The sequence below is a fragment of the Canis lupus genome, chromosome 33 (assembly GCF_048164855.1).
Source record: "Canis lupus baileyi chromosome 33, mCanLup2.hap1, whole genome shotgun sequence".
NCBI lineage: Eukaryota > Metazoa > Chordata > Mammalia > Carnivora > Canidae > Canis > Canis lupus.
The window spans coordinates 11316846-11342715 of record NC_132870.1 but is presented as its reverse complement, the minus strand read 5'-3'; the positions used below and the strand labels follow the sequence as shown (position 1 = coordinate 11342715).

Genomic DNA, 25870 nt, shown 5'->3' with positions numbered 1-25870 from the left:
CATTTCAAATATCTTCTCCCATCCTTAAGGTTGGTTTTTATTTTGTTGATTATTTCCTTCACAGTGCAGCTTTTTATTTTAATGTAGTCCAATAGTTTATTTTTACTTTTGTTTTCCTTGTCTCAGGAAACATATCTGGAAAAAATCTGCTTTGGCTGATATAAAAAAAATACTGTTTGTGTCCTCTTCTAAGATTTTCATAGTTTCAAGTCTCACATTTAGGTCTTTTTTTTTTTTCACATTTAGGTCTTTCATCCATTTTGAATTTATTTTTCTGTTTGGTGTAAGAAAGTAGTCCAGTTTCATTCTTTTCCATGTTGTTGTCCAGTTTTCCTAGCACTATTTGTTGAAGAGACTTTTTCCCATTGGAAAAGTTTCCTGTTTTGTCAAAGATTAGTTGACCATAGAATTATGGGTTTATTTTTGGGTTCTCTATTGTGCCATTGCACTATTTTTGTGCCAGTAGTATACTGTTTTGATTACTACAGCTTTGTAATATAATTTGAAGTCCAGAATTGTGATGCCTCCAGCTTTGCTTTTCTTTCTTAAGATTGTTTGGGCTATTCGGGATATTTTGTGGTCCCATACAAATTTTAGGATTGTTTGGTCTAGTTCTGTGAAAAACGCTACTGGTATTTTGATATTTTGATATGGACTGCATTAAATGTGTGGCTTGCTTTGGGTAGTATGCACATTTTAACAATATTTGTTTTTCCAGTCCATGAACATGAAATGTCTTTCCATTTCTTTAATTCTTTCATCAGTGTTTTATGGTTTTGAGTTCAGGTCTTTCACCTCTTTGGTTAGGTTTATTCCTAGGTATCTTATGGTTCTTGGTGCAATTGTAAATGGGATTGATTCCTTGATTTCTCTTTCTGCTGTTTCATTATTGGTGTATAGAAATGCAATAGATTTCTATACATTGATTTTGTATATCATGTGAGTTTACTGAATTCAGGTATCAGTTCTAATAGTTTTTTTGGTGGAGTCTTTTGGATTTTCTATATATAGTATCATGTCATCTGCAAATAGTGAAAGTTTCACTTTTTTCCTTACTAATTTGGATGCCTTTTGTGTGATTGCTGTGGCTAGGACTTCCAGTACTATATTGAATAAAAGTGGTGAGAATGAGCATCTTGTCTTGTTCCTGATGTTAGGGGGAAAGATCTCAGTTTTTCCTGATTAAGGGTGATGTTTGCTGAGGGTTATTCATATATGGCCTTTATTATATTGAGGTATGTTCCCTCTAACCCTCCTTTGTGAAGGTTTTTGCAGTGAACAGATGTCAAAATTTATTAAATGCTTTTTCTGTGTTGATTGGAATGATCATATGATTTTTATCTTTCATTTTGTTACTTGATCAATTTGTGAATATTGAATTGTCCTTGCAGCTCATTCACCACTTGATCATGGTGAATGATTTTTTTTTTAATGTATTGTTGAATGCAGTTTGCTAGTATTTTGTTGGATTTTTGCATCTCTGTTAATCAAGGATATTGGCTTGTAGTTTTCTTTTTTAGTGGTGTCTTTACCTGGTTTTGGTATTAGGCTAATGCTGGCCTCATAGAATGAATTTAGACATTTTCCTTCTATTTTATGGAATAATTTGAGAAGAATAGGTGTTAACTCTTCCTTATATGTTTTGTAGAATTCACCTGTGAAGCCATCTGGTCCTAGACTTCTGTTTGTTGGGAGTTTTTAGATTACTGATTTAATTTTGTAACTAGTAATTGGTCTGTTCAAATTTTCTATTTCTTCCTGAATCAGTTTTAGGAGATTGTAGTTTCTAGAAATTTATCCTTTCCCCCCCAATTTATTACCATATAATTTTTCTTCATATTTTCTTATAATCCTTTGTATTTCTGTGCTATTGATTGTACTTCTTTCATTTTTGATTTTATTTATTTAGGTCTTCTCTCTTTGCTTTGATGAGTCTGCCTAAAGGTTTTTTTTTGCTTGTTTGTTTGTTTGTTTTATCAATTTTGTTTATCTTCTGAAAGAAACAGCACTCACTTTCATTGATCTTTTCTAAGTTTTTTGGTCTCCATTTCATTTATTTTAAGCTAGCTCTTCTGTCCCTCCCCATGTACCCCCTGCACTCTCAGCCCTGCAACTTATTTGTTGAAAATAAGTACTGGTCTGGTATGCTGTTAACAATCTGGATTTTGCTAATTGAATCCTTATGGTGTCTTTTATCAGTCCTCCACATCTATATTTCCTGTAAATTGAGAGTTAAAGCATTGATCAGTTTCTGTTGTTTAAGGCATCCAGTGTGTGGTATTTTGTTACAGCAACCCTAGGAAATGAATACAGTGGGTATATGAGTGCTATTTAAGATGTGCTAGGGGATTAGTGCTTTTAGCCTCAAGTTAAGTGTGTAAGACCAAAAGTGACTTAAAAATTAGGACTGGATATAAATAGTTCCAGGGTTGTTTCAGTGTCTTGATGATGTCATCAAGGACCCAGCCTCTTTTCCTGCTTTTTTTTTTAACTGTCTGCAGTGTGATAGCAATGATTCTCTTCATGGTTATAAAATGGCAGCAGTTACTCCAAGTGTTCTATCTTTATGTGACAAAGTGTGAAAGTAGGAAAGGATGGAGTGGCTTTCTACCTAGGGGTATCTAAGCAAAGTCTCCCTTGGGGTTTCATTGGTCAGAACCAGGTTACCTGGCCATTCTCAGCTGCAAGGAAGGCTGAGAGAGTGAGTACAGTTTGTTTTTGACAACACACATTTCTAGGAAATGAAATAGCGCACACACATTGGTAAGTAGGAGAATAATGTCAATACAATGGGGAAGTTGTGATGGTATAACAAAGGAGTAGTATTAATAACCTTCAGCAAGAAAGGTAAAAGTCTTTAGTTGTATAGACAGGAGCTCTTTTAACTTTTTTAAAAATAAAATTGAAAATAAGCACCTGCACTGAGAGATCTTTCCCTAGAGAGGCATCCCCTATCCTCCAGCTTAATACAGTTCTAAGCCTGTGGCAGCTTCCACTTCTACCCCCATGTTATCAGCAGTCTCGCTGGCTCAGAACTCCACAGTGCTTTTCCATATTGTTTTTTTCTTTTTTAAAGTAACTTTTTATTGAAGTATAATATAGAGAAAAATGCATGAACCGTAAGTGAACAGTCCATGCTGTTTTAATGCATTTTTATTGTATCTTGAGTAGCTCTGGCTAATGCTGAACACCCTGTTACTTCTAGGGTCTAATCTTACAAAAACCTAGGATTTCCAATAATTATGTTATAGCAGAAATAACTGAATCTGATATTTTTAGCTTCTGTCACAGAAAAGGTCTCTTCTAGCTGGAAGAAATGGAAGGCAATGATTTTTGGGTAGGAGACAGCAATATCTGTCCCATAGCACATATGAACATAATTAACTTTGCTGCTTCAGGTTTAATGTTTAACATGATGAGAACAATTTAGAAAAAAGTATAAATTACTACACTGAAATGCAGAGACAATAAAAATTAATTGGTACTAGATTGTCTTTCAAGTGCAATTTGTATTATGACTAATAGTTTTGTGTAAGAGGCTTGTGGAGGCTTTGTATTTCCTCCTTGACATCAGGTGGGTGTGTGAGAGAGGAATGAGTGGTTGGTCAACCAGGTTAGCAAAGCATTTTTGCCTGTAGGTGCAGATCTTTGAGCAGCCCCAGACTACAGAAGCTGCTTGGAAATGTGGACATGGGTAAACATTGGCCAATGGTAATGCATTCTAAGGCAATTTTTAGTTGGGACTGCTAATACCCAGACAGGCTACAAACTTACAGAAGTAGTTTTCCTTGCAGGAATCTACAACATATTGATGAACTGGCCAGCCTGGGAAACATGAATTACACAATTCCCTCCATTTGACCTGCCTACTGGGAGGAGGAGAGAAAGATGGTAAATTATCTTTCAAATAGCAAAATACCTTTCATATCTTCCTAACTAGGAGTCATCTAGATTCTTCTTAAATATCACCAATGACAGATTCTATGGAATCTTTAGTATGTGGTTAAGAGAATGGATTCTGGAGTCAGACTGTCTGGATTCAAATCTGGATTTGGTGTTGTGTTTCCGACTACAAGTCGCCATATCTGGTTCTCAAGTCTTTCTGATAATGCTATGAGCTAGCTAAAATCCCTTAATTAAATTAATTTTTCTGCTTAAACTAACCACAGTTGTTTTTTTGTTTGCAATTGAGGATTTTCAGTGACAGAATTAAAAATGAAGAAGAGCAAATTTAGGAGATGGAGAGAGACCAAGTCTTTATGACATCATATGGATTCTTGGATCAAGCTACAATTGGAAGCCAAAACTCTCCTTGATTTTTCAGTTGTATGAACCAATGAATTCTTCTTTACCTTAAGCCAATTTGGGATGGTTTTGAAATCCCAGCTGTTACAATATTGTACTTTTGTTTTTATGTCCTTTATCTTTGTATGCAATTGTCATAAAATTTAAAATAAATAATACTTCTTAAAAACCAGACCCATATAATTCTCATAGAGGCTGCTCATTACTGTGATCTAAAATTCTATTTACAGGGCCAACCATCTGTTTGCTCTTTAATATCAGTTGAAGTCAGATCAGAATTTGACACTGTTAACTTCCATTTTTCTTTACCTATTAATTCTTCAGTTGTTTTAGCTTTTAATTTTCTTTGTAAAATTAACTTATGGGAAGTGAAATAAAATACATGATTTTTCTATCTGATATCTAAGTTCTATTAGCTTAAAAACAAACTTGACACTTATTATTCATGTTTAAACATTAAAAACTCACACAGCTGCACACACTTTCAAAATAATCTGCCGACATTGCATTGTAAAATCAAAAAGTACACATCCACTCAAATTGATGGTCTCCTCCCAGTGAAAGTGTTTCTAGAGTACAGAGTATAATTTGTTGAAATGTTTGACATCAAAGTTCTTTTTTTGTCGTTATAATTTCTGGCACATGCATTTTACACAAATGTTGGTCAAGGGATGCTGCTCCCCTCTTCCCAAAGTTATTACTTCTCAAATGTTTGTAAAACACAAATATACACTTTTAAAAAGCTTTTAGGGAACAGGCTTATGTGGGTCGATGAGTTTATTCCCTGGCATGAGATTTGGATTTTCATCAAACCAGTCAATCAAGATGAAACCAAAATGAAAATGTCAACTTATTTGAGTGGATACAACTGTGTTATTTAGAAAAACTTAAGAGCATGTGGACATAACATACTGACACAAACATAATATTAGATTTCTTTTTATTCTTTAGGTTTAAAAATATAGTTGATTCTTATGATGACAATAAGTAAAATATATGAACATTGTTAAACTTCAGGCTAACAACTTCAGGAAAATTCAAAAGGAAAAAATTATTCATAATGTCACCATCAGTTATAACTAATATTTTGGAATAGTGCCTTTAAATCTTTTAACTGGGCATAGATTATTTTTAATATTTTTTTATTTTTTCAGATAATTACCTCCACAAAATTTGGTATAATGCTTTTTTATTAACTTGATTACAAAATAATTTTAAAACACTGATTTTGCATCATTGATGATTTTGATACAATTACTGCATTGCCTGACACTGTTACTTTGCTTTCCAATATAAGAATGTACAAAATTATGGAGTTATAATCCTAATTTATAATCATTACAGACATAAAATAAGCCTTAGTTTTTATAGTCTTATTATGTATTTGGTATTGTTGAGTTTAAAATATAGAAATAATCTTATTTAATCCTCTAAATTTAATCCTGTAATTACCTTGAATGGCATAAAAAAGGAGTATTATTAACTTAATTGAGGTGGAGCTGGGACCAAGGGAATAGGATTGAATGTGTACTATAGGATCAGAAGACCTGACCAACCAAATGAATCCATTCTGTGACTGATAATTATTTGTTGTGCCAATTTTGCTAGACTGATGCCTAGTTATTTAAATGCCAGTCTAGATATAGCTGTAAAGTTTTTTTTTTTTACATGTGATAACATTTATCATCAGTAAATGTTGAAGTCAACATCAGTTGACTGTAAATAAATCAAATTATCCTCTGCTTATATATGAGCGGACCTTATCCAAAGGTCCTTTGGATTCTTGTTGAATCTTGTTGAATATTCTTGTTGAATATTGTTGAATATTCTTGTTGAAGACCTTTGGAGCAAAGGCTGAGGCTTCCTGCAGGAGAAATTCTGCCTCAAGACTGCAATGTGGAAATTTTGTCTGAGTTTTAAACATTTTGACTCAAACCTACTGGCCTATCCTATAGATTTTGGATTCACCATTCCCTACAATCATATGAGCCAGTTTCTGAAATCTCTCTCTCTCTACACACACACACACACACACACACACATACACACACACGTTGCTTGTTCTGTCTTGTTTTTTAGTATATCAGACAAAATATAAAGTTGGCAACTTTAAACCAGCTACTCAACTTGGGAAATTTTTACTAGTTAACATAATTTAAAAATCAGGGGGCCACCACCTTAGATAATGCCTTCCAAGTCTAAAATTCTAAAGCTTTAAGATATTAGAGATTCACTAAGTTAGAGAGTCAGAAATCAAAACAATAAAAAGAACAAAAACATTATAAAGACAAGAAAAGAAATTATTTGTTGATTTTTAACCATTTCAGATTCTAATGTCTGTACATGGTAGAGGCCAATAAATGTGAACTCATAAAATGCAGCTTACCTGTTCTGCTGGTGAACATTGCAGCCTCAATTCTGGTAGAAGTTAACATTTAATGTAACCTTAGTTGAACTTTCCAATTTCTTTCATCATAGGATAAAAGAAGAGATTATCTGAATTAGCTTCACTAATATCAATGTTTTACTTTAATCCAATGGAGCAGGGTCACCAGAAAGCCAAGCCCTATAAAAAGGAAAGAGGAGACATGTCCTTTTCCTTTTGAGTAAGCTTGATGTCCTCATATATGGACAGCACAAAAAGCTAAGAAAAGCTGGTTTTTCCCTAAATAACTAATCTTAAAAATCAGCCTTTGAAGCTCACTAAGTAGTAAAAACCAATCAGTAGTCTTTTGACAGATGACTCCTCAGTGGGTATTAAGGTCAAATTGTAACTATAGTGACTTACTTGGAAGCAGATAATAGGTGTGCTTAAAGAATTGTGCAACCTGTATTCAAATTGGGGCTATTGTAGCTGCATTTGGGTAGATCACTTACTTGTCCACCATAACTCTTACGGATTATCCCTGTTCAGGAAGAATTCAAATTAACTCATTTAGATATAATATTCTTTAAGTAAATCATTAAAAGCTCCTCCCCTCATAATACATTAAGGAAAAGATTTATAAACTTTAGAGTTTAAGATATTTTTCCAAACTTAAATATATCTGATTTTAACTACAGTGTTATATTTTGAGGATCTTCCAAATATTTCCCTCTAATTGCATTTGTGCTGAATTCTTCGGTTTTGCTGATTTGATTCAATTCTATATAAAAGGCACTGATTATCAATATAAATCTAGATATGTATTGAAAAAATATAGTGATTTTCATTTAAAAGTGCCAAGTTTCATTTTCTCATCCATCAGGAAAACCCCATCTTCCTGCACAGCTTCTGTTTTTGCATGTGCAACATAAATAGGTTTTGATTTTCTACTTCCTTTCTTTCTTTTTTTAAAAAATATGGACAATTGAAGATGGGTTTTTAATTCTTTCTTGTCCCCAATTCTTTACTCTGTCCAGGGTTTGCACTTATATTGCTGTTCACAAGCATTTAGACATATTTAGGTATGTCAGGTATTCACTACTGAGCAACAGAAATGGCTTTTCTTTCAACTGGGACTGTAGAATCTGTGGCTTTGGCTAAATGATGTCTTTGTCTGAATCTTCCTTTTTAATGTTTAGGTTAGTTGCATATTCATTAGCTCTGGCTAAGTTGCAGGGCATCTTTGACCAAGAACACTTTAGTAGAAGTTAACAAAGTTAGCGGGGAGTAACTAAGAGAAATGATAAAAAAAAAATTAGAGAAATTATATCACAGTGAGTCACATGTTTAGTGCTTCAACTGCTGTGACATTCATGATGTAAATTCCCAGAATGGCTCAATTTTATCAGCATTAGAAAAAATAAAGGGATGTTTTAAGATGCACAGAAAATCTATCTTCAATCTGGTTTGTTTATGGCAAGAGGCTTTTGGGAAACAGACAAGACAAGCAAGTGCTGAAGCAATCAGCTATAAATAGTAGAGCCTATGTTTGTTTGAAGACAGTACGTTCTGTAAAGAACTGTGGATATTTGGATTCTTGCAGGGTTAACATAAAATTTGCAAGTGCAGATGAGAAAAAAAAGAAAAGAAAAGAAAACCCAAGAGAACATAGCACATCATACTGTTTTGTTTTTGTTCTAGTCACAAACAGAAAATTTGTGTTTTGCCTCAATTGTCTGCTTTTACAGGACAGCTTCTCAAACTCCATTAATATCCATTCATTTGTGGAGCAGTGGAAAGTGTAAAGAAGCCCTCTACCTCCAAGCTTATTGAGTATAACAAATTCCATTTATTTCTCCTATGAGCGGAAAAGGTGGTTTGGGTTAAGCATGATGAAAGGAGTAGAAAGCAGGCATAGGTGCACATGCATTTTTCCCCCCTCAAGGTTGAGTGAGCTCACTAAAGAAGAGAAGGAGGTGACTGAGTACCATTGATGTTGTAATCTCTAGTCCTAGGTCCTGCCCTGGGACTTCCATAGATGTCACAGCATCTGAGACATCTGCCTACTCAGCATTCTGATCAGCGGTCAGCTTTCATAGACAGGACATTGTGTCCATTTCCATACCAGATCAGCAGCCACAGCCCATGCATCCCTGCCCTGTGGAAGAGCACAGGTGAATACCTCCGAGCCCACAGGCCTAGTGTGATGCAGTACTTGTGTCTGCTTCTGTAACCTTATTGAAGCCCTCTCATGTGGTCCAGTCTTAGGGTGGTATTCTGTTCAAGAAGCAGAGTTCTCACCCAAACACGTTTAAAAGGTATCTGATTTTAATTGCATATCTTGAAAAGCATTAAAGTGCACACAACATATGGACTGTTTGGTATATTTTTTGGATCCTCATTCTTTCACATCTCATACTCTTTGACACTCCAGATTTTCACTTACCCACTTCAGTTTTCTCTCTTGCTAGGTCTTTCCCTTCCTCTTGCCTCTCAGGTTCCGCAGTAGTTTCCATTTTCCAATTCTGCATTCCCCAAAACTAGAAAAGAGTTTGGTGGAGATAGACTGACTTCAGAGGAAGTGGATAGAAATTGGCCTGATAAATTAGGAATCAGTCGAGAATCTGAATATTCCCTTATGAATATTTGTTATCACATTTGGTTTATAATGCTAATTACTTTCCACTATAAGTTCTAGTGCTTGTGCTGCTTTCCCTGTGTTGTTTGATATAGATATGTTCTATCCAGTTCCCACACTACCCTAGCTGCCCATCCATTGCTAAAGTATTTTTGGGTTGTGGTGGTTGTAAAGATTATGCCTTTTCTTAGTTTTCTCATGTCTCTGAGTTCTCTCTATTTCACTTCATTCTCTTCTTGCTAATTTAGAATACCACCTCAGAGTCAGGCCATGTATCCTCTGCCCCTATCCTGCATTTCTTGACCCAGGAAAGGAACTAATAGATAAGAAGGAACAGAGCAGAGACTAGAGACAAAATAAGGGAAGATGTATTAGTTTGGGTGCAAGGCGAGCCAGATGTAGATGCAGAGAGCAGGAGGTAAGGGTAGAGGGTTTGCCTCTGGGAAAGAAGATCCTTTAAAAATTTCATTACAGGCTCCTGGAATAGTTCAAAGAGAAGGGCTCTAAAAATGACTTGAAGAATGGAAGCATCATTGGGATACTCACACAGCCTTTCAAGGGGATAACTTTGAAGGTGACAAAGCCAACTAAAGTTTTACATTATGCTGTGCTTAGGAAGGAATCACTCCCACGACTTCATAGCCATGCCTCCTACATCCTGTGGTATTATCCTTAGCATCTCTGAAATACCTCTGAAATAAAGGTTGGCCATCATCATTAATCATGCAAATGCAGCCACCTTTCTTTTCTTTCTTTTTTTCTTTCTTAAACAGAGTGCACCTGAAAGACTAGACAGGGGAGGAAGGCACTAATATACTTCCAAAATGTACATTGTTTAGTAACTATCTGGGAAGCCCAAATGCTCTGTCATTTTGCTTTCTCATGTAGGCATTGAGAGCTATTTGTTGCCCTAATGAAAAAAATATGGAGATCCTCCAGCAAGAGTAAAGAGGTTAAAACAGGCAATAAAAGAGCTTTCAGAGAAGTTTCTCAGGAACCTGAACAAGCCCTCATCTCTTCAACTCTGCCTTTCACTGTGTTTCTGATACAGTAAATCTATTTCTTGCTCTCTGCTTTCACATCTGGAGCAAATATCTTTCAGCTTCCCTTTAGCCACCCTACTCCTTCATTGTTTAAAGACCAGATCAAGTCCAAACTCTCCCAAGACTCTTTTTGTCCCCAGATCACATGAATATTTTTGTTTTCCAGTTTCCTATTGAAAAATTTTTGTTTTTGCATCGTTTAGAAATCACTAGTCCTGTAATGTTTCCATAGATGTTAGTTTTGTCTCTGTACCGTACAAGGCTTTCTGAAGACTAGAATCGTTATGCATCATTTTTAAATTCTACCCATCTAAACGTATGCAGTGCGTTTAATGAATCTTTGGTAGGTATTACTAAGTATAGTCAATGAATAAAAACCCAAAAAGTTAGTGGGAGGGGCAAGGTGGCGGAGGAGTAGGGTCCTCAACTTACCTGGCCCCACAAACTTACCTAGATGACTTTCAAAACATCCTGAACACCTACAAATATGACCTGAGATTTAGAGAACAGCCGGAACGCTACAGAGAGAAGGGGTTTCGCTTCTAACAAGGTAGGAAGGCAAAAAATAAATGAAAACAAATAAAGTGGGGAAGGGGCTCCATGAGGAGCCGGGCTAAAGCCGGGTGGCAAGACCCTCCGGGACAGGAAAGCCCAGCCCCAGAGGAATGGGAACTTTAAAAATCTGCGCTGGAGTTTTCCCAGACAGAAAAGCACTTAGGGAAATTGGGCAGAATCGCAGGATTCTCCAGAGTCACTATAGGAGGAGAGGTGACCAGGGGAAAGCACACCACAAACTACAGGCCTATCTCGGTGAAGGGCTGGAGTGCCATAGCCCTCAGGACATTTGGGAGAAGCCGGTCAGTTAGGTGGACCGACTCCAGAGTGGCCTTTACACTAGAGTCTGGCAACGGATGGAGGTGACTCTGCCCATTTCCCTTCAGGAAGGTCCCTGGGAGTGTAGGTCCAGTGGCACAGGGCCCTGGATTCCAGGGCACCCAGGTGGACAAAGCTGGCGATCCTGTTTTCCCCCTAGGACAGGCAGAAGCAGGGAGGGCACAGAACAGTGAGAACTCTCCTGCTGCTGGGCACCCCCAAATTGTGTAGATCAGTGAATCCATGCTGGCCCCCAGGGGCATCTAGGCCAGTGCGGACTAGGAGACTGCGGTTAGTTACTTGTGGGGAGCTCGACTCCAGGGCTGGAAATCTGGCCACTGCCATTTTTATTTTTTCTCTTCCTTTCACCTTGTACCTGCGAGAGGTGGGACTTCTAGGGAACAGAGGCTTCACAGGATAAACACTGAGCCCAGCACCTGGCAGGAGTGGGGTATCTCCACCCAGGCACAGACACCTGAGAATCAGCACAGCAGACCCCTCTTCCAGAAGACCAGCTGGAAATAAAAGGGAAAAGCAAGTTTACTGAACAAGCAGCACTGGAAAGCTCCTGGACTGAGGGAAAATAGTACATTGAACTATAGGGTCCTTTTTTCTTTTTCTTTTTCCATTATGATACATTTTTATATCAGACTAAAAATTTCTAATATTTTTCTCTTTTCAACCTAAACTATAATATTTTACCAGCTCATCATTTTTAAGTTTTTTCCTTAATGACTTTCATATTTCTTCAATTACACGTCTTAGATTTTTTTTTCACTTCTAAATTTCCTTCGATGTATTCAATTTAATTTTGGTAGATATATGAGACATGGGTTTTTGTTTTTTTGTTTTTTTTCTGCCTCATTTTGTTTTACAATGGTGGAAGTTAGTACCTTCTAACACATGACCAACATACATCCCAGAACCAAGGGGAATACCCTGTTGGTTCATTCCGAGAGATTATATTCTCTCTTCATTCCCATTCTGCCCCCCTCTTTTATCTTGTTTGTGTTTTGGTGGTCAATGTTGGGTTTCTACAAGTATTGCTGGTTTATATAAATTTGGGACTGAGCATCTTCTTATGTACAGAACTTAATACACTCAGAACCAATAGGATCACTCTCCAGGACCCCTTAGGTAGACTACATTCTCTCTCCACTACCACTTCCTCATCACTATCATCACCCTCCCATTTTTTTTCTCTTTTTCCTCTTTTCTTTACTTTTTTTTTCTTTTCCTTTTTTCTTCTTCTTTGTTTTTGGTTTTTGGCTTTTTATTTTTACTACTTTGTTTTAAAATTTGTTTTTCACTTTAGTGGTCCTTTTGTTTTGTTTTGTTCTGTTCTTTTTGTTTTAGTTTCTGATCTTTGACCTCTTCAGAAACATCTAGGGTGTATTTTACTTAGGTTGTGGTTGATATTTTTGACCCAGTTAGCTCATACAGCCACTCTGCACTGGACAAAATGACTAGAAGGAAGAATTCACCACAAAAGAAAGAACCGGAAACAGTACTCTCTGCAACAGAGTTACAGAATTTGGATTTGAATACAATGTCAGTAATTCAATTCAGAAGTACAATTATAAAGTTACTTGTGGCTCTGGAAAAAAGCATAAAGGACTCTTGAGACTTCGTTACTGCAGAATTGAGATCTAATCAGGTCAAAATTAAAAACAGATTAAATGAGATGCAATCCAAACTGGATGTTCTAATGGCTAGGGTTACTGAGGTGGGAGAGAGAGTGAGTGACATAGAATTCAAGTTGATGGTAAGGAAGGAAGCTGAGGAAAAAGAGAAAAACAATTAAGATTCCACGAGGAAAGGCTTAGAGAAATAAATGATAGCTTGAGAAGGAAGAATATATGTCTAATTGGTATTACAGAAGAGGCTGAGAGAGAGAGAGAGAGAAAGAGAGGACTACAATGTATTTTGAACAAATTATAGCTGAGAACTTCCGAAATCTGGGGAAGGAAACAGGCATTCAGATCCAGGAGATAGAGAGGACCCCCGCCCCCCATCATTGAAAACCATCAACACTTCAACATTTAATAGTGAAGCTTGCAAATTTCAAAGATAAAGAGAAATTTTTTAAAGCAGCAAGAGACAAGAGATTCTTAATTTATATGAGGAGAACTATCAGATTAACAGCAAACCTCTCTCCACAGAGGTCTGGCAGGCCAGAAAGGGCTGGCAGGATATATTCAGGGTACTAAATGAGAAGTGTAGCCAAGAATACTTTATCCAGCAAGGCTCTCATTTGGAATAGAAGGAGAGATAAAGAGCTTCCAGGATAGGCAGAAACTGAAAGAATATGTGACCACCAAACCAACTCTGTAAGAAATATTAAGGAGGACCCTGTAAAAAAAAGAGGGATCCCAAAGACACAATCCACAAAACAAGGACTAAGTAGGTAATATGATGACAGTACATTAAGATCTTTCAATAGTTACTCAAACGTGAATGGGTTAAATGATCCCATCAAGAGACACAGCGTATTGGACTGGATAAAAATGCAAGACCCATCTATTTGCTGTCTACAAGAGACTCATTTGAGACCTAAGGACACCTACATTTTCCATTCAAATGACCCTCAAAAAAAAGCTGGGATAGCAATCCTCATATCAGATAAATTAAAGTTTATCCCAAAGACTGTAGTAAGAGATGAAGAGGGACACTATATCATACTTAAAGGGTCTATCCAACAAGAAGACCTAACAATCATGAATATTTATGCCCCTAATGTGGGAGCTGCCAAGTATATCAATCAATTAGTGACCAAAGTAAAGAGATACTTAGATAATAATACACTAATAGTTGGAGACTTCACCACGGCACTTTCTGCAAATGACAGATGTTCTAAGCAGAACATTACCAAAGAAACTAGGGCCTTAAAAGATACACTGGACCAAATATATGTGACAGAAATATACAGAACATTCCATCTGAATGCAACAGAATACACATTCTTCTCAAGTGCACATGAAACTTTCTCCAGAATAGAACACGTACTGGGTCACAGATCAGGTCTCACCCGGTACCAAAAGATTGGGATTGTCCTCTGCATATTTTCAGACCACAATGCTTTGAAACTAGAAATCACAGAAGAAATCAATCACAAAAAGAAATTTGGAAGAAACTCAAACACGTGGAGGTTAAAGAGCATCCTATTAAAAGATGAAAGGGTCAACCAGGAAATTAAAAAGATTCATGGAAACTAATGACAATGAAGATACAACCATTCAAAATCTTTGGGATACAGTAAAAGCAGTCCTAAGAAGGAAATACATCACAATACAAGCCTCCCTCAAAAAATTGGGAAAAAAATCAAATACACAAGCTAACCTCACAGTTAATGGAATTGGAGAAAGAACAGCAAGTGAAACCTACACCAAGCAGAAGAAGAGAAATAATAAAGATTTGAGCAGAACTCAATGAAATAGAGACCAGAAGAACTGTGGAACAGATTAACAAAACCAGGAGTCGGTTCTTTGAAAGAATTAATAAGGTAAATAAACCATTAGCCAGCCTTATTAAAAACGAAAAAGACTCAAATTAATAAAATCATGAATGAAAGAGGAGAGATCATAACCAATACCAAGGAGATACAAATGATTTTGAAAACGTATTATAAGTAGCTATATGCCAACAAATTAGGCAATCTGAAGAAATGGACACATTTCTGGAAAACCACAAATTACCAAAACTGGAACAGGAAGAAATAGAAAACCTGAACAGCCAATAACCAGTGAGGAAATTGAAGCAGTCATCAAAAACCTCCCAAGACACAAAAGTCCAGGGCCAGATGGCTTCCCAGGGGAATTTTATCAAATGTTTAAAGAAGAAACAAAACCTATTCTACTAAAGCTGTTTTGAAGGATAAAAGAGATGGAAACTCATTTTATGAGGCCAGCATTACCTTGATTCCAAAACCAGACAAAGACCTCACCAAAAAAGGAGAATTATAGACCAATATCCCTGATGAACACGGATGCAAAAATTCTCACCAAGATACTAGCCAATAGGATCCAACGGTACATTAAGAGGATTATTCACTATGACCAACTGGGATTTATCCCCAGGATGCAGGGTGGTCAACACTCGTAAAGCCATCAATGTGATAGTTCACATCAACAAGAGAAAAAACAAGAATGATATGATCCTCTCATTAGATGCAGAGAAAACATATGACAAAATACAGCATCCATTCCTGATGAAAACTCGTCAAAGTGTAGGGATAGAGGGAACATTCCTCAATATCATAAAAGACATTTATGAAAACCCACAGCGAATATCATTCTCAATGAGGAAAAACTGAGAGCTTTTCCCCTATGATCAGGAACATGACAGGGATGTCCACTCTCACCACTGCTATTCAACATAGTACTAGAAGTCCTAACCTCAGCAATCAGACAACAAAAAGAAAGAAAAGGAATTCAAATTAGCAAAGAAGAAGTCAAACTCCCCCTCTTTGCAGATGGCATGATACTGTACATAGAAAACCCAAGAGACTCCACCCCAAGATGGCTAGAACTCATATAGCAATTCAGCAATGTGGCAGGATACAAAATCAATGCCCAGAAATCAGTGGCATTTCTTTTTTTTAAATTTTTTTTAAGTTTATTTATGATAGTCACAGAGAGAGAGAGAGAGGCAGAGACACAGGCAGAGGGAGAAGCAGGCTCTATGCACTGGGAGCCCGACGTGGGATTCAATCCCGGGTCTCCAGGATCCAGCCCTGGGCCAAAGGCAGGCGCTAAACCGCTGCACCACCCAGGGTTCCCATCAGTGGCATTTCTATACACTGAGACTAAAGAAAGAGAAATTAAGGAGTCAATCCCATTTACAATTGCACCCAAAAGCATAAGATACCTAGGAATAGCGACACCTGGGTGACTCAGTGGTTGAGCATCTGCCTTTCACTCAGGGTATGATCTCAGTTCGGGTTCAAGTCCCACATCAGGCTCCCTGTGAGGAGTCTGCTTCTCCCTCTGCCTATGTCTCTGCCTCTCTTTCTGTCTCTCATGAATAAATAAATATAATCTTTTATTTAAAATATACCTAGGAATAAACCTAACCAAAGAGGTAAAGGATCTATACCCTAAAAACTACAGAACACTTCTGAAAGAAATTGAGGAAGACACAAAGATATGGAAAAACATTCTATGCTCATGGATTGGAAGAACAAATATTGTGAAAATATCTATGCTACCCAGGACAATTTACACATACAATGCAATCCCTATCAAAATACCTTGGACTTTCTTTACAGAGTGGAACAAATAATTTTAATATTTGTATGGAATCAGAAAAGACCCCAAATAACCAGGGGAATATTGAAAAAGAAAATCAGAGCCGGGGGCATCACAATGCCAGATTTCAAGCTATTACAAAGCTGTGATCATCAAGACAGTGTGGTCCTGGCACAAAAACAGATATATAGTTCAATGGAACAGAATAGAGAACCCAGAAATGGCCCCTCAACTCTATGGTCAACTAATATTCAACAAAGCGGGAAAGAATAGCCACTGGAAAAATGAGTTTATTCAATAAATGGTGCTGGGAAAATTGGACATCCACATGCAGAAGAATGAAACTAGACCACTCTCTTTCACCATACACAAAGATAAATCAAAATGGTTGAAAGATCTAAGTGTGAGACAAGAATCCATCAAAATCCTGAGGAGAACACAGGCAAAACCCTTTTTGAACTTGGCCACAGCAACTTCTTACAAGGTACATCTATGACAGCAAGGGAAACAGAAGCAAAAATGAACTATTGGGACTTAATCAGGATAACAAGCTTCTGTACAGCAAAAGAAACAGTCAACAAAACTAAAAGACAACCTACAGAATGGGAGAGGATATTTGCATATGACGTATCAGATAAAGGGCTAGTATCCAAGATCTATAAAGAACTTATTAAACTCAACACCTAAGAAACAAACAATCCAATCATGAAATGGGCAAAAGACATGAACAGACACTTCTCCAAAGAAGACATACACATGGCCAACAAGCACATGAGAAAATGCTTCGCATCACTTGCCTTCAGGGAAATACAAATCAAAACCACAATGAGATCCCACCTCACACCAGTGAGAATCGTGAAAATTAAAAAGACAGGAAACAACAAATGTTGGAGAGGATATGGAGAAAGGGGAACCCTCTTGCACTGTTGATAGGAATGTGAACTGTAACAGCCACTCTGGAAACTGTGTGGAGATTCCTCAAGAAGTTAAAAATAGAGCTACCCTACGACCCAGCAATTGCACTACTGGGGATTTACCCCAAAGATACAGATGCAGTGAAATGGCAAGACACCTGCAGCCCCAATGTTTCTAGCAGCAATGTCCACAATATCCAAACTGTGGAAGGAGCCTCGGTGTCCATTGAAAGATGAATGGATAAAGAAGATGTGGTCTATGTATACAATGGAATATTACTCAACCATCAGAAACGACGAATACCCACCCTTTTCTTCGATGTGGATGGAACTGGAGGGTATTATGGTGAATGAAGTAAGACAATCCAAGAAGGACAATCATTATATGATTTCACTCATACGGGAAATATAATAAATAGTGAATGGGATTATAAGGGAAAGGAAGGGAACTGAGTGGGAAAAATTAGAGAGAGAGACAAACCATGAGTGACTCCTCTAACTCTGGGAAACAAAGGGTTGCAGAAGGGGAGGCAGGTGGGGGGTTGGGGTAACTGGCTGACAGGCGCTGAGGAGAGCACTTGATGGGATGAGCACTTGGTGTTATACTCTATGTTGGCAAATCGAACTTTAATAAAGGCAAATTAAAAAAAAATAAAAACCCAAAAAGTTCAGTATAAAAGACTGTTCTCTGGTAATAAAGAGTTAATAAAGGTCAAAATCTTCAGAGAACTGTTGAAAAGAGTTCTCTGGACTAGAGAAAGTGACATATTTTGTGGAAATCATACAAAATATACATAGGTCAGGGCATGTTAATTACAGTTAGTTTTTAGAAAGATATTTTTCACACAAGCTACATGTTGAGAAATTGTTATACCAAATTATTGGTTAACCTGCTGTGCAAGAAGAAAACAATTTGATACCTGCAGAGAATTTGTGTGGTCGACCTTTCATAATGTGAGTGAAATTTTCTCATTTAAGTGGCAACTTCTACCTATATTTAGATCCAAACATAACTACCCCCATTTCTTAGGCTATTAAAACATCACATTTACTCATAAAAATGATCAAATGGAACATTAATCAGCTAAGGTAGTTAAATACAAATCTGGCAAAGATCTAGAATGCAACAATAACCACAGCAGGACAAGGAGACAACAAAACAAAAATTAAGTCAACTCCAGACTTAAATAGATATATAAAAACTACAGAGTTTACATATATAAAGTGTTGAAAATGTTTTTTGAGATCATTTGTTGAAAACATATCTGTGTAAGAGAGCAGGCAAAAAGGTTTGCTACCCTTTTTCTTTCTTTAAATGTTAAAGCTGAAGGGGAGCCTCTGAAACACTGTGTTCATTTTTGTTTTGGTAGGTGGAGTTCACTAACCAAAATGACAACAAACACTCGGAAATGGGGACTTACTCTATGGCATCTATTCAAACCTCTTAAAACCAGAGATGTTTTCCTGTCTGATGTATAAGCCACCCAAGCACAAATTAAAAGCAGATGCTCTATAGTTCTCTGAGAATATTTATGGCTTGGAGTCTATACTTCCTGGTCACCTCTCTGTAGCAGGACATCCTGAAGAGGTAGTGAGTTTTGCAATAATGAATGCTCCCTTCCAGCAGATTTCAGCTTCTCTGTTTTGAAATTAGATTACACATTTTCTTTTCTCAGTGGAAAAAATATCTTTGTAAAAGGAACTTGAAGCATTTTCCATACTACATATGTCCTAATTATACACACAGACTTTTATGTGTTAACCAAAAATAAGAAGCACAATTTTACTTCTACGTACTGAACTCCCCCTCCTTTGGTAAATTTCATTTCAGCGTAGCCTGTTTTTCTGAACAATAGATTGAAATATGGAGAACAGGAATATTCATAAAAATTGAATGCAAAATATTAGGGTTTCCATTGAAAGATACAAATATGGCAGTTGGATTTGTACATCTATGCTACCAATATTTATTATATGCAACATTCATAGAGCAGATATTAATGGGGATTCAGCCAAGAAGCACAATTCTTGCTCTTTGGCTTCACTGAACTTGACATAGTTGGGAAGAGAGTGTTTGAATGCATAAAAATGGAAGTTAACAACAGAAAATTATAAAACAGATGTTGCCTGTATGTATACAGAAAATGGTAATTCAAGAGAGAGACTTTAACTTAGCCTGAAATTGTCATTCTTTAATATGAAATACAGTAAGAGTAGTCTCACCCAGGAACAGAGTATGGCATAATGGAAAATGGAAATGGATTAATTTACTCAGAAAATGCCAATATCCTAAAAGAGATAAAGCCCTGGAGTAGAAGCAGTGAATACAAGAGGAATTAGAGCCCTCAGAGAGGTGATGTCCCCACATAAAATGTATCCAACCCCTTTGCTCCCTGAAGCAATCTTAGAGTTCCCATTCTACAAAATAATTATTGTCTTCTGTCTTCTTGAAACTTTATTGTAAGTGACACTTTATTCCTTGGATGAGTTTCTTCTGACTCTTTTTTAAAAATGAGATTTCAAATCTTTTCTCTTTATCAACTCAACTCATAACTTATTTTAAAGGGTTTTTCTTTCTTTTTTAATGATTTTTAAATTTATTTATCCATGAGAGACACACACAGAGAGAGAGAGAGGCAGAGACATAGGCAGAGGGAGAAGCAGTCTCCTGACGTGGGACTTGATTCTAGGTCTCCAGGATCACCCCCTGGGCTGAAGGCAGCGCTAAACCGCTGAGCCACCGGGGCTGCCCAACTTGTAACTTTTGAGGTGTTAAAAATGATTCTGCAGAAGGGGAAAATTTGGTGAAGTAGAGACACAGAGGGAGTAATGGAACCTAGAAGGATTCTAAGGGCATAAATGTGACAATAGGACCATAAAGCTACCTAGAGGCTTCAGTAACCACCACCACCTCCATTCCTCAACACTGAGATGCCTATTCTGTTCCTTCTCATCAGATAATTAGGTTTCCATGAAAGACAAGGCAAAGGTTACTCTTGTACCTCCTCCTCCTCCACATTCCATTTCTTATTGGCCACCGAAAGAATAGCCCCTGAGATCTCTGCTCCTTTTTTTGTTTCACTGAATCTAAAACTGAAGAATTTCTTATCTGAACTTATTGTTCCACTGCATTTACTCTGTTGAAAGTTACTAGTAACAAATCTCTGCTGACCAAAATATTAAAAGTTTTTCTCTTTGTGTTGGAATTACACAGGTCTTGGATTCAAGTTTGTAGATTTATATCCAATTTTTGCTTCTTCTGAGCTATTTGGTCATAGGCAACTAATTTAACTTGTTTTTGCCTCAGTTTACTTATCTGTGAGATGGCAATAAAATAATACAAAAAGAATCATTATACTTATACTCAACACTAACCTGTAGCCTCTTTCTTAGTAACTTGTAACTTGTTTTCAGAAGATATAAATTACTTTGGGATACTTTGGATGTTGCTCACAGGGATCCCTATTCTCCTGAGATTATTAAGCTCTAAAGTTGATAATGGGTCTCAAGATACACAGATGGCATCAGTGTGAATTGCTAGGTACCACCTTTGCACAATGCCCTTTGCACAATGGGCAGCTCCACTAGTCAGAAAGAAACAAGTACTCTCAGAGATGCCTATTCTGAATCATGAATTCACCTTGAACACTGGTAACTCTTGTTCTACGGGCCCCCTGAAACTGTTGGCATATTTCACTGGTTATACTCTGTTCAAACCATTAGTACTTCTGGGTCCACTATTCTGCCTCTACAGAATTTTTTCTCCACCTGGAAGGATCCTTCTTAAAAAATATTGCTAGGTTGATTTCCTTCAATATTTTCCTTGTCTATCAAGACTTCAAATCCCCAAGAATAATAGCATTCTGTTAACAAGGTTAGTAATATAGTAGTTGTTGATATGTAATAATCTCATTAAGTTAGCTGAGTTATACATATTACTTATAGGTGTCAGATGCAGTGCTTTACATATGTTAATTCTTTGAAACCTTCAACAGCTCTCTGAAGAAGGTACTATTCTAATCACCATTTTACTGATAAGGAAGCTGTGGCACAGTTTGATTGGCAATGTGCCCATGTCTTACAGCTAGAAAGTGACAGAGCTGGGATTTGAACCCAGGCAATCTGGTTCCCTAGTTCTTACTCTTAGCTTCTATGATGTACAGCTTCTTTATTACTTAATTATAAATTAGAAAGTGACAGAATCACTATTCCTCAAAGTCTTTAACCTTAATATGCATACAAAATTGTCCCAGGTATATACTCCTACCTTCTTCCAAACTGGATGGAAAATTCCATTTAAGTTTTGTTACTTTTTATAACCTCTCCATAACATCATATCAGGAAGATGTCTTTAAAATAATGTGAAGCAAACAATTTTTGAAGATTCAAATATTTATTCTTAATTTATTCTAATTGGTGAGAAAATACTTTCTGGATCGGGAGGGATTGGTAAATTCTTAAACAAAAGTTCAGGGTGTGTGTGGAAAATTAGTGAGCTGTGTGTGTTGACTGGAGACTAAGGGAGGGTAATAAATCTTGAAATTTGACAGGAAATAAGCCTGGAGAGGTAGGATGTGTCCAAATCATGGAGATCCTTGAAAGCCTGGTTTGGAATTGTAACAAACTCTATAGACAGCAGGGAATCATCTGAGAGTTCTGTGGGGAATCAGGGTTTGAGTTGACTTAGGGAGATTCTTGGAATGGTAACAACTGAAGTAGAGAAGCAGAAGTAGGAAGATCAGGTAAAAGGATACTTCAATTATAGCTACCAAAAGACATGCAGGAATATTTATAGCACTGCATTCATAATAGCAACTTTATTCATAAAATCCATAGAGTGGAATAATAAATAGTAATTAAAAGAGCCTGCTACTGTAAACAATATGAATGAATCTCATAGACATGATGCTGAGGAAAAGAAGTCAGACAGAAAAGTATATATACTAGATGGCATGACATGACATGTCCAATGACAAAAAGTTCAGGGAAAACAAATGGTGAGAAAAGTCAGAATAGTTACCTCTGTGGAAGCAGATGGTGTTTATTGACTGAGAAGGGGCATGGAAAGGTGTTGGAAGTATTTTATCTTCTGATCTGGATGGGATCACGTGGTTTACGTACATAAATACCCCTGCATATATATGTGAAAATTCATTGCATTGCACACTATGATTTGTGCACTTTACAGTATATATACCTTGGTAAAAAGATTTAAAAAAATTATCACAATCAACTCTCCTAATAATTATAGAAACCTCCCAATGAAGAGTTCTCTTTATTTTCCTCTAATTAAACCAAAAAAACAAAATCTACTTTAGATTTTCTTCCTGGTTGGTTTGGTGATCTCTCTGTGATTCACTGAATCAGTGGCGAGGGTGGAGGGGTTCAGGAAGAGGTGAAGAAAGGAGAAAAGGCTTTCGAGGTGATGGAGGAGAAGGGAGGAAATGAATCAACCTCTTTGGGCATGATGCAGTGCAGGCTGCACCACTCAGAGAGACAGCTTCTCTTCCTCTTACAATGATTTCAACATAGCTTCCCTGTTTTTATTTCCCTCCACTAATGCCACTGTCTTAGTGAATGAAACAAGGCAGGTCACTGTGATTAATCCATTTTCACATAAAATAATGAAGGACTTTTTTTTCTTAAACTAGAAGCTAGTTTGTATAATTTGTAATTTGTAGAGCATACAAAGGATTGTAGTAATTGGACCATATATACCTACAAATGTGTAAAATGAAAGTAAGCTGATTTTCTTGCCAAAAATTTGTAGTTCTGAGATGATCACGTGGTTTTGTAAATAAGCTCATACTAATCAGACTCAGATGTATTTATATTTTTTACAAGCAGTGAATTTAAAAACTCTTTCAACAAATATTTGCTGAGCAGATTCTATGTGTAAGACAAGGCGGTAGTGTTGTGGGGAAACCAAAATAAATGGGGTATAGTTCCTGTCCCCCAGGAGATTACAGTCTATCAGGAAGATTAGATTGGTACCAAATAGCTGGTTGGCAGGAAGGTACATGACAACTACCAAGAGAAAATTTGAGTTCTTGGGAGTTCAGAGACAAATAGGTGGGATTTCAACAGAAAAAGATGAAAAAAACTCTTTGGGGAGAGAAGGGAACAATGGCACCATAGCTACTATTTTTATGCTACAGTGTGTACAAAATGCTATCACATACTTTCTTATTGAGTCCTTAGAAGAATTCTTATTGAGACTTAGAAGAGTCCTTATTGTTCATTTCATGTTCCCGATGAGTAAATTGAAGCACGAGGAGCTAGTGGCCTTCCCAAATTAGAAAACCCAGGACCTACCTACACCCAAGTCTCTCTGATTCCCTGGATCTTTTTTATAAAAGCAACCAATATGTCCTAAAGTTAAGAATGTGGACTCTTGAGCTTGACTGACTTTGAATCCCAATCTCCTTACTTCCTGGTTTGGGGATTCTTGCAAGTTATTTCATTTTTGTGTATGTCTGTGTCTTCATTTGTGAACCAGGATTAAAAATAAAAATTTACTTCAGTAAATTTAAATGAGTTTACTTACAAGAAGCATTTAGAATAGTTCCTGTATGTATTAATAGTATGTTACTATTAATAGTTTGCTATTATTATTTTTTGAAAAAATGTGTCTTAAAAATAATATATACTCTGTAGGAAATTGCAGAAAGACCTAATAAGAGTTTGGAACACTTGTTAGAGGTAAGACTGACATGAAAATCAATAAGTTTTTTTTTTTCAATAATGTTTTTTTTAATCCAAGAGTAATCTATTTGAAAATATATTAGAAAAAAAAGATACAGTTCAAGGTGGCAACAAAAGTTATCAAATACTAAGGAATAAAGCTAATAAAAATGTGTAAAAAGTTTATGGAGAAGATATGGAAAATATAGAAAAAGGGGATGGGGAAAGAAGACATTGTAGATAAAGAAAATACCATAAGTAAATACAGTGAATGGATGTTTGAGGAAATAGTTTGATACAAGGTGAGATACACATAACAGGGAGTGAGATTAAGGCAGAAATATTCATTTTGAGTATATGAGTAAGATCATAGATGGCTTTGAATGTTGGACTAAAGATTTTGCAATTAATTTAGTAGGTGGCAGGGAACCATTGTATACTTATGAAGAGGGATTGACCTCAGACAAGGAAGATTCTCCAAGAGAAGAGATTTTAAATAGGCTAGGATTTACCTGGGATCTGGGGGAAAATGAAAATTGGATTTTAGGACAGTTAAAAAGGAAAATGAGCCAGTCACCTGGGTGGCTCAGTGGTTGAGCATCTGCCTTTTGCTCAGGTTGTGATCCTAGGATCCCGGGATAGAGTCCCACATCAGACTCCACACAAGGAGCCTGCTTCTCTCTCTGCCTGTGTCCCTGCCTCCTCTGTGTGTCTCTCATGAATAAATAAATAATATCTTAAAAAAAGGAAAGTGAGCCTTTAAAAAATAATCCTAAATAATAAATCAATCTTCTTGATAATATATTTTTTTAAAATCTGTGAATTACTTAGTGATCCTTAGAAATGTATTGAATCTGAGTAAATTGCTACTTGGTTTACTATCTGAATATCTATTCTGACAATAAAGAAATGGAAACTTCAGGGTTTGCATTTATCTTGGTGTGTTATCTACTGACAATGCTGTAGATACATACTGACATGCTCTATATGAGAATATGAATAGTCCAACTCAAAAAAACTTTTTGCCAAAAGTTTTTTTTTTTAGATTTTATTTATTTCTTCATGAGACACACACACACACACACACACGCACACACACACAGAGGCCAAGACACAGGCAGAGGGAGAAGCAGGTTCCATGCAGGGAGCCTGACGCAGAACCTGATCCCGGGTGTCCAGGATCACGCCCTGGGCTGAAGGCAGATGCTTAACCACTGAGACGCCCAGTCATCCCTTGGTAAAAGTTAATAATGTTTTCAAAGATAGCAATACTAGAGAATACATTAATAATTTGTTACTTAATGGAATAGAATGTGAAATACAGGGATTATGAAAAGGCAGAAAGGGAAAGAAAATGAAAATGTATTGAACGACTTTTTATAGGACTTGCTAATTTAATCTTGACAATAATACCACGAGGTATGAATTATTATCCCTATTTCATTTGGCATCAAATTTCCTCTTCATTATTTATTAATAATCAATCCCAGGTAAATTAATCTTTATTTATTTGTTTGTTTGTTTGTTTGTTTTACTTAATCTTTTTAAACCTTAGCTTCCTCATTAATTAAAATGGGGTAGTAGTAATGCCAAACTCCCAGGGTTTCTGTCTGGATTAAATACAATAATACACATTAAATGCTTAGCCCAGAACTTGGCTCATAAAAGCTAACACATACTGACTTACCTGCACCAGACACTGGGCTAAGAAATTTAAATTCATCATCCCTTTAAATCTTCACAAAAATCTTCACACACTTTATTGTAACACCATTGTTATTGTTATTCTTCTAAATAATAAT

General features: G+C 36.6%; 1 long non-coding RNA gene across 1 annotated transcript in view; it reads left to right on the top strand.

Moving 5' to 3' along the window:
- LOC140623881 (uncharacterized) overlaps positions 1-4635 on the top strand; it is a 67928-nt gene extending 63293 nt beyond the window's left edge. The window contains exons 4-5 of the long non-coding RNA XR_012023410.1: positions 3795-3891; positions 4193-4635. This is a non-coding gene — a long non-coding RNA (uncharacterized lncRNA). The remainder of the gene's footprint in view (positions 1-3794; positions 3892-4192) is intronic.
- Positions 4636-25870: the final 21235 nt, after the last annotated feature.